At 41.6% G+C, this 10589-nt stretch overlaps 1 pseudogene; it reads right to left on the minus strand.

The window, feature by feature from the left end:
- Window positions 1-10026: 10026 nt before the first annotated feature.
- Window positions 10027-10122, minus strand: LOC112473055 (annotated as a pseudogene).
- Between the last annotated feature and the right edge of the window lie 467 nt (window positions 10123-10589).

A 10589-nucleotide genomic window follows, 5' to 3' on the forward strand; every position in this document is an offset into this window, starting at 1 on the left:
TTAACAGGGAATTGGGAGGTAATTCCCTTACCGCAAAGACAATGAAAGGAGGTTTCAGAGGACATAGACTAATGATGGAGGAAAGATTTAGAGAGTAGTGCAAAGAGCATGGGCTTTGGAATCAGGCAAAGCCGAGTTCAAATCCAGGCTCCAAATAGTTCTTGCTCTGAGCCTGGCTGCTTTGGTAGGGGCACTGTTGCCTCATTTGAGGAGCTGAGCTTCCATACTTTGAACATGTCCCTTACTTTTCTGGGCCTCGGTTTTCTTATGGCCAAGGGGGATAGTCATGCCTCCCTCTTGAGCAGGTGCATATAGTTTCCCTGTCCCAGTAAGTGTCCCCTCATCTTCCCCTCCCCAACACACACACTCTCTGGTCCTCTCCCTGTGGGTGGCGACCTGCTTACTATATCCCTCCCTCCTTCTTGACCTTTGTGTGTGCTGGGTGTTTGGTCTGAATCCCCAGTGCAGGAGAATTCCAGCTGGCAAGCTTGTTGTTTCTAAAGATGGGTGGAGAGGCCCACCCTTGTTGCGTTGCAGGCCAGGCTCAGCGGAAGCTGGGGCTCTCAGAAGGCGGCCCTATAATTAATCCCCCAGCTTTCTCACCACCATTGTCTCTTTCCTATTGAGATCAGCCAATTAGCAATTCCGCACTCCTCTGCGTGGCAGCCACTTATTAGCCAAGACAAAGGCAAGCATTGATTCCAATTTGTCCTGAATTTGGCTGTCTTTGAAGTTAAAGATTGCATTTTAGTAGCAGTGCTGGGGAAGAAATGCAGGGGCAATGTAAAGAGAGCGCCTAAAATTAGTTGAAATAATTTTAGTTCTATTGTGAATGACTAAACTAAATATAAACAGAAGAAAGAAGAAAAATCTTCCTAATGTTAATTACCATAAGCATTAAGTACCCCAAAATGAGGCACACAATTTGTTTGGTGACACTCTGATAATTAAATCATTTTCTTCCATTGAGGCTCCTTGCAGGTTTGTGTAGAGCCTGGATTTTCTTGAGTAGTTTTTCTGGCCCCAAGGAATGCTCAAAATTTTGCTCCCCAAGTTTCTTTGCTCACAGTTTTTCTCTAGTCCAGGTGAGCTATGTTATGTTGCCATTCACTTGAGTGGTAACATAAGTAATCACTCAAGTGATTATTGGGTCTTGGGCCAGCCTGAGACATTTGAGTCAGCCTGTCTGAATTGAAGACCCACATGCGAAAGGTTTGATAGGGATGTACAAAACATAGAATGTTGGGGTGTGAGTGTATGGGTATGTGTGTATGAGATTGTGTGAGTGCATGGCTGTATCAGTGTGAAGGTGAGCGTGTGAGTGTGAATTTTTGAGAATGTGTGTAAATGGGTATGTGTGTATGTGTGTAAATTTTTGAGAATGTGTGTAAATGGGTATGTGTGCAGTGTGAAGGTCAGGGTATGTGTGTAAATGTTCTGTGTGTGAAGGTGAATATCCAGGCGTCTGTATGTCCTGACTGAGCAGGTCTGTGTGTGCGAAGGCATGGCATCCACATTTGAGTATTTGTGCAAGCCCTGTTACTTTAGATGGTCTGTAATCGAAGGTCAAATCATGGTTTTGTTTCTTCTTGGTGGGGCAGCAGTATCCAAAGATAACCCCTAACAAACCCGCCTCCTGGTATTCCCACTGTTGTGTAGTGTCCTCCCACATGGAGTCACTTCTCCGCATTCTCTTAAAAAAGAGAATGCGGAGAAGTGGCAACATGGCACCTCTTGGTCTAAGCCTTAGGAGGTCTTAAAGATTCCTCTTTTGTGCCTTTTGGAGTCCGAGCTGGCTACCATGCTGGAGAGATCATATGAGAAGACTATGTAGAGGAGGAGACCTGAAACTCCATGGAAAGGAAGAACCTTAACCTCCCACACACTCCCATCAAGCATGAGACATGTGGGTGAGCTGTCTGATACGCTGCAGCCCAGCCAAGTCCCCAGATGACTGCATACCCAGTTGACATAAAACGAGCAGAAGAACCACCCAGCTAAGCCCAGTCAACTCTCAGAATCAACTCTCAATAAAATGCCTGCTGTCTTGAGTCCCTAAGTTTTGGGGTGATTTGTTAGCCACAATAAGTAATTAGAATACTTGGGTAACAGGTCCTCTCCCCATCTCTCTAGCCCCACACAGGAATGGACTGCTGACCTTGGTATGTGTCAGGGGGTTGGGAGCAGACAAGGTACTAGAGAAGGTCAAAGCCACTGCTCCCTTCCCCTTCCCCTTCTTGTTCTCCCTCTTTTTTTTTTCCTCCTCCAGCCTGAGTGGGAGGAGCCTGGGCTCAGGTTTGCTTTATTTAGTCTAAGTGAATGTTTGGTGTCTGGTGTCTTGCCTGGCAGTCTCCTCAGAGCAGGGTTGCAGGCCTGTTGGAATTCTACCAGCATGCTACCGGGCAGACAAGCATCTGTTTGAGTGGATAATTTCATCAAGGAGGAGAGGCACTCTGCACTGTGCTTGGAATCCTAATGGGTAAGGCCATTCGGAAAACACATTTAAACTTGGGAGCATGGTAGCTGGGATTAGACCTGTGAGCATTGGAAGCTGGGCCCCAGCTAGTGCCTACACTGCAGTGACCACCCTAAGACTCAGAGCCATTTGAGGACTGCAATTAGAAAAAAAAAAAATCGAGAATCAACTTCCACTATGGTCCAAGAGCCTCCTGGAAAAACTCACCTTAAAAGAAGGAAAAGAAAGGTAAAATCAGTTCAAGGCAAAGGGCCGGTGGGGAGGGAAAACTAAACTCAAGGGTGTTTTCTCTTGGAGGGGTTCCCAGCACAACCCCTGGTCCTGGCCTGAGTTCTGGGGTAAGGAGGCTGAAACAAGAGAGAGACACTCAATTTCTGTGCTTTCTTAGGTTATAACAGAAGCCCACTCAAACCGGCTAAGCAGAATAGAAATTAAATTGTAGTATGTGGGGTTATCTCCTGGAAGTCAAGGATATGAGTACGTTGGCCCCAGAGAGCCAAGATCAGGAGCTCTCCCACTTTCCATTTCTGTTTGTTTTCTGTCTGTCTACACATCATCTTCCTCTGCTTCTTCATCTCTAGAGTGTAACATGACGGCTTCCGGACTCGTGGTTTGTGTGCACAGTTCCGGCCACCTGCAGAAAAGAAATGGCATTGGTCAGTCCTCATTCCAAATCCCTGGGAGAGAGAGATCTGACTGGTTCGTTTGGTCAGGTGTCTCCCCGGCCCCACTCAGCTGGGGAGGCATGGCCCGGCATTATTTCAAACTTGGCTTCGGGGCCTACCCCTGTGCATGAAGGAGCCACTTCCAGAGCAAGGCTGGGGCAGTCACTGACTTTTAGTTTCCTGAGGGTCATCCACTGCGTCCACAATCACTGAGACATCAAGCATCCAGGGCCTTGACTGTGCGGGCCAACATTTGTAACTGTGATGGGCAGGGCTAGGACTAGAGTAACACGAGCAAGGCCCCTAGGGAGTGAACTTTAAGAAGGCATTCATTCCGGGTGCTGTGAGTGTGCAGGGTTGACACCTACGCGACCCTGAACGTGGGTGCCTCCTTTAGTTTTGCACCTTGGGTGCCTCATTTGCCTCCCTTTAGCCCTAGCCCTGGCCAGAGGAGTTTGCGCTCCCGCTGCAATGCAGCGCTGGTGCCCTGGACACTGGCAACCTCAGAGTAGACAGTGGATGCCCACAGGTAGCTCCAAGCCCTGGGAGGTGTAGATGGCACCTCTGTTGTGTGTAGGGTTGGCGTAAAGGGGGCATGATTTCAATGAGTCATAACGCAGCGGAGGCCACACAGTGACCAGAGGACACATAAAATGCTCCTGGGAGGTCTTGGAGCTTTGTGAGGGGACTTAAGGTGGGGATGGGGGTGGACTTCTCTTAGTGCAGTGGAGGGTAGAGCCAGAGATGCCAGCTCGTCACTTACTATGAGCTTGTTCATATATCTCAGGCTGGGGTGACTTGGAAAATAGGTTTTATCGCTGTGATGCCCAGTGTCACACTTTCCCATGCCCACTATCAGCTGGTCATCGCAACAGTCCTGGGTATGGTTAGACATTATCATCTCACATGTGCGTAAGAGCACGCTGAGGCTCAGAGGGCCTTGGTACTTACCCAGTAGTTCACGTCATGGGCGTTTGGAACTGGAAGAGTCCACAGAGAGCTGTTTCAGCCTCCTTTCCGGACACTCGTGGAAAAGGAGGACTGGAAAGTTCAAGTGTGTACCCATGGCCACACAGTGAGTTAAGCAATGAAAATAAACCCCACTGAATCTTTCTCTTTATTTTCCAACCACTCTCTATCTTGTGCAACCCCACTGAAGCCTGACTAGCACACTCTGTATTTCCAAACTGAGAACAAAACCCTCCCAACCTTGTGTGTGGACCGTTAGTGCCCAAGCCCTTGCAGACTGTTTTGGCCCATGCATCAGGCTTCTCTGCCCTATTTCTCTCCCTTCCTCCACCTTCCCCAGGTGTCTCTTTGATTTTGGCTGATGTGGGGCAGCTCAACTGGGACCTGCATCAGGTCCTATTCGGTTAGAAGATTCCATCCCTGTTCCCGGTAGTCCCCAGGGCTCCCCTCACCTTAAGGGAAAGCACAAAGTCCAGCCAGGTAGCAGCATGAAGGACCTACCAGCTGTCAGCACCCTCTTTTTGCCTGACAGTCTTTGCTCATGCCCCACATTCGCTGCCAGGCAACTACTGCATCTTTGAAGCTTGAGCCTGCATCACTGCTCTTTTTAAAAATGATAAATTTTAAGAGCAATAAAATCTGCACATTAAATACTTCATGCTGGCTGCGGTAGCAATGGCTCTGACCACCTCCCAGTTTCCTTTTGAGTCAGCTTTGCCAGGGGAGCTTCCATTATCTCCAGGGTCTGCAGAGCTTCACCTCTAAAACACGTTTGCAAGGGATACACCGTGGGTTTGAAAGAGATGCAAAACAATGCTCTTCTAAATAACCCTTGGGTCAAAGACGAAATCACAATGGAAATAGGGAAATATTTTGAACTGGACAAAAATGAAAATAGGAACAAATCAAAACTTGTGAGAATGTAGCTAAAAGAGTACTCAGAGTAGGTGTTCTTAACCTGGGTTAAGAATTCAAGGACCTTGTGAACGTGGTTGGGGAAAAAAAACCCTGGAGTGGAAACATAACAGTTCTATTAGGAATATAGGCGGAGGTCCATTGTATTAGCGGTACACCTAACATCGTCACCAATAGTATCGCGGATATCGAATCGATACTGTCCATCAGTTTAAGGATCCAGACAATTTATTTTCTCTGCCTTGGTCTCGCAATATGCACTCAGGCTTGTCTAGATTCAGAGACACAAATGGCAACAGTTTATGTTTTTTATTGCTTATTGAGCTATGTCAGCATAGGCACTGAGGAAAGGTGCCTAGAATTTTGCCAAAGAGGAGGCATGAGCAAGATTTTCAGATTATCATGCACCAAAACGTCCATAGGAGTATCTTGCAAAGAGGCCAATTTACTAGATGCTAACAGCAGTCTGAAAAGGTCTCAGATGCACTCTCAGTCTCATTTGCTTATTTTTTTAAAACCTTTTTATTTTGAATATAGATTCACAGGAAGTTGCAAAGATAGCAGAGAGAGATCTGGTGGACACTTCACTTCCAGTGTCCCCTGTTGGTTATATCTTATGCAAATATAGTACAATATCATAACTAGGATACCGACATTGATAGACAGTATGTATATAGTTCTATTATGTGTGTAGCTTTGTATAACCACTGCTGATACGGAACTAGTCCATTACCACAAAACTTTCCCTCATGCTACCTGCTTGTGACCATTTCTACCCCCTGGCAACCACTGACTCATTCTTCATCTTCATAATTTTGTCATTTCAAGAGTATTATATAAATAGAATCACTTAGTGATTTGTATTAGTCTCAGCCTATCAATAACCAATGTTGTGACTGGACCAACCTTTGTGATTCTTATTATAATTACAAGATGCCCTTTATCTAGTTGCGTGGCTGGCAATGTGTTTATTAGATAGCCATCTTTGGAGTGGATGCCTCAGCAATCAAAGCTTAAGTCAGGCACTTGTAATACAAAAAAGAAACAAAAACTGTCAGGGTTTACACTATGCCCAGTATGAGACTTTTGAGATTGGCATTTTTTCACTTAGATTGTGTCCTTGAGATCTATCTAAGTTGTTCTGTGTATCAGTAATTTATTCCTTTTTAGTGCTGCAAAGGATGTCATGGTATGGATTGACCACAGTTTATTTAACCATTCACTGATGGTAGGACATTTTAGTTGTTTCCAGTTTCTGGTTATGAATGATCGTGTATATGTTTTTGTGTGGATATGTTTCATTTCTCTGAGATAAATACCCAGGAGGAGTACAAAAGCTGGATCATATGATAAGTTTTTAAAGAAATTTCTAAACTATTTTCCAGATTGTTGTACCATTTTACATTCCCACCATCGATGTATGAGAACTCTGGTTTCTCTGCATTTTCACCAGTGTTTGATATTGTCACTATTTTTTATCTCAGCTGCTATCATAGATGTGTAGTATTATCTCATTGTGCTTTCCGCAGTGGCTAGTGATATCAAGTTCATGTACTTATGTATCACTTTATATTCTCTTTGGCAAAATGTCTTTTCATGTCTTTTGTTCATTTTCTAACTGGATTGTTTGTTTTTCATACTGTTGAGCTTTTAAAACTGTGATAAAATATACATAACATGAAATTTACTGTCTCTACCATTTTTAGGTGTACAGTTTAGCAAGGTATATTTGCATTGTTGTTCAACCAATATCCAGAACTTTTTTATCTTGCAAGACTGAAACTCTGTACTCACTAAAAAACAACCCCTTCCTCCCCTTCCCTTCAGTCCCTGGCAACCACTCTACTACTTTCTGTCTCTATTAATGTGACTGCTCTAGATTACTCATATAAATGGAATCATATATTATTTGTCTTTTTGTTACTAGTGTATTTCTCTTAGCATTATGTCCTCCAGATTCCACCATATTGTAGCATGTGCAAGAATCTGCTTCCTCTTTATGGTTGAATAATATTCCACTGTATATATAACCACATTTTGTTTAATCCATTCATCTGTTGATGAACACTTGGATTCCTTCTACCTCTTGGCTCTTGTAAACAATGCTGCTATGTGCATGGATGTGTAAATATCTCTCAGACACCCTGCTTTCAATTCTTTTAGATCTCTATCCAGAAGTGGAATTGTTGGCTCATATGGTAATTCTATCTTTAATTTTTTGAGGGACTGTTAGACCATTTTCCATAGCAGCTGCACCATTTTACATTTCTAACAGCAGTACACAAAGGTTCCAATTTTTCCACATCCTTGCCAACACTTGTTATTTTTTTTTTAAATAGTAGCCATAGTAATGGTTTTGAGGTGAAACACTGTTAAGTTTTGAGAGTTCTTTTACATTCTAGATACTAGTTCTTTATTAGATATGTGGTTTACAAATATTTTCTCCCAGTCTGTAGCTTATCTATTTATTCTCTTTACATGGTTCTTTTAAGAGCAAATTTTATAATCTTGATGAAATCCAGTTTATTGATTTTTTATTTTATGGATCATGTTTTCAGTGGCATGTCTAAGAACTTGTCATTGAACCTTTTCATTGGCCTTTTTGACACCACCTGAAGGCAGACAGGAGAGGGCCGAGTAACTCATTACATCTGGACGAAGATGGAAGACTAGGCTGGTGGTGGTGGGGATGCAGCCAAAGTTTTTCTTTGATTTTTGGCTGGATTAGAGTGGTTATTTTCTAGAAGTTTTCTATCTTGCTAAGCTGTGCTTTTCTTGGTCCTTTGTCTAGAGAGGATTTTCTCCTGGCCTTTCTTTTCTCTGCACTCATTGACATTTCCAGGTTGCCTACCTCTCCAGAGCCCAGTGGGATATAGGAGGCCAAAAAGAAAATCCAGGGGGCTCACTGCTGAATTGTTCTTTGGGTCCTGAAGTCCCTAGCCAATCTGCCTTCTTTCCAACTTTAAGAGTTTTATGTTTGTTCTATATATCATGTCCAGAGTTTTAGCTACACTTAGCAGGAAAAATAGGATAAAATGTGTCTATGTTATCTTTCCAGAAATAGAATTTTAGTTATTTACTAAGTCAATGATCTGGGAAAGACAGAAACAAATCGAGCTTTTTTTTGCAGATTTTGGGGTGCTTTGACTATTTTCCCTTAAGGCTATGTCAGCAAGTTGGAAAGCCAGTTTGCTCGAAGTTCTGGGCATCCTCATAATTAATACCAGGCCGTGGTGTGATTATTAATAGTGTACCTCCACAGCTGGACCTCACAGATTTTGATTGAATGCATTCAGCCTTGAAAAAAGAAACCTGCTAAATAAGCTTGTTCTGTGAGTCAGTTTATCATTAAGGTGAACAACAAATTCATTCAGCTCATTGGTGTTTTCACACTAGGTTTTGACATCTCGGAAACACTGGCTAGCAGTTCTCCTTGCAAAACTGGTTGTATATCACTGAGGTAGGACAAGCTTTTCAATGCAGTTTCCACAAGATAAGTATTCAAACCACCACTTATTACAAAATTTACTCATTTTACTTCCCCAGTGAGAGCGCTAAGGAAATCAAGAGGCTGACCCTTTGAGGTGAAGCATTAAGGTCACCAAGGCAATGATTCTGGCTCATTCAGTAAGCGCCTGAATCTGCTATGAGCACTCCTGCAGTTGTGCCTGTCAGAACGTTACCTCCATCTGTTCACTTCCTCCAGCCGATTCCACGATTTGCTCAGGAACTCATACTATCTTGTTGAAATTTTCTTAACCAGTTATTTCACCATCAAGAAATTTGCATTTGATGTCTTATAGGTATCATCATTATAAACATAAACATGGTGAGCAAAGACCAGTAAAATGTCCTGAACATCAACATCTGTTGAGTCACATCTGTTGAGGCTGTAAGGTGAAGAACCTACTTAACCCTGGTCTCTTTGCTGGTTTTTCAAACATGCCTTTTGAGTATATCAAAATGCATTCTTTTACAGTTCAGTCTATAAAGCACCTTTTCTAGCTTGTAAAAAAATCCCAAACCTTCAGCTCTATCTATAGTTCGGTTCCTCATGTTCTCTCCCTCTTCCCAATTACAAGGGCTTTTCCTTCTAAGGTGGTTTTAAAAAATTGTGGTAAAATATACATAACATAAAACTGACCATTTCAGTCATTTTTAAGTGTACAGTTCATGGCCTTAAGGACATTGACATTGTTGTGCAACCATCACCAGCCTCCACCTCCAGAATTTTTTTTTATCTTCTCTAACTAAAAATCTGTACACAATTAAAACAATAACTTCCCAATCCCCACTCCCCCAGCCCCTGGCAACCACCATTCTACTTTCTGTCTCTGTGAATTTGATGACTCCAGGTACCTCAAATGAGTGGAATCATGCATTATTTGTCCTTTTGTTAGTGGACTATTTCACTTAGCATAATGTCCTCAAAGTTCATCCATGTGATAGCATGTGACAGGATTTTTTTCCCCTTTTTACTCAGCTATTTTTTTAAATAATTAAATTTTTTCTATTATAGTTACACACAATATTATATTGGTTTCAGGTGTACAACAAAATGATTAGACATTTACATACTAAGGAAGTGATCACTCTGATAAGTCCAGTACCCATCTGACCTCATTCATAGTTTTTACAATATTATTGACAATATTCTCTATGCTGTATTTTACATCCCCATGACTATTTTTATAACTGCTTATTTGTATTTCTTAATTCCTTCACCTTTTCCACCCTACTGAGTTTGTTTTTAAGGCTGAATAATATTCCACTGCCTGTCTATACCAAATTTTGTTTATCCATTCATCAGCGGACACTTGGATGACTTCCATCTTTTGTCTATTGTGAATAATGCTGAATGTGGATGTACAAATGACTCTTTGAGACTCTGTTTTCAATTCTTTTGGGTATATACTCAGATATGGAATTGCTGAATCAAATGGTCATTTTTATTTTTAATTTTGGAGGAGCTGCCACACTCTTTTCCATAGCAACTGCACCAAAAATATGGAACACCTCATGAATTTGCCTGTCACAGGGGCTATGCTAATCTTTGTATTCTTCCAATTTTAGAATATGTGCTGCCAAAGTGAGCACCTAAAGTGATTTAAAACTAACCTTGAAGAAGGCTTTAGACACTTTATTTGCTTGCTTGCTTGCTTGTGCTGTTTCACTGTACAGTCCCTTTTCAATACTTCTTTTCTTTCAAAGTTGCAAAAAAAATCTGTCAATTAACATTAAAATGTACCTGTGTGTATTTATTAATAGTTATTTAAAAATAGTAACTTTGTTACTTCATAAAAGTAATACACTTTCATTTAAAAGTTGTAGCATCATGGTAAATTTTTTTAAGAAGGCAAGAAATCATTTCAAATGCCACCACTCTGAAATAAGTAATATTAATATTTTGGACACAATTTTCACCATTTCTTTCTTCAATTTAAATACAGAAATATAAATTGATATAAATAATTGTATAGGAATGGGATTATATTATATATACTATTTTAACATAAAAAGGTTAAATTAATTTTATTTTAATTCTATAGTTAGAAAAAAATGAA

Source organism: Pteropus alecto, unplaced genomic scaffold, assembly GCF_000325575.1.
Source record: "Pteropus alecto unplaced genomic scaffold, ASM32557v1 scaffold39, whole genome shotgun sequence".
In the NCBI taxonomy this organism is placed as follows: Eukaryota; Metazoa; Chordata; class Mammalia; order Chiroptera; family Pteropodidae; genus Pteropus; species Pteropus alecto.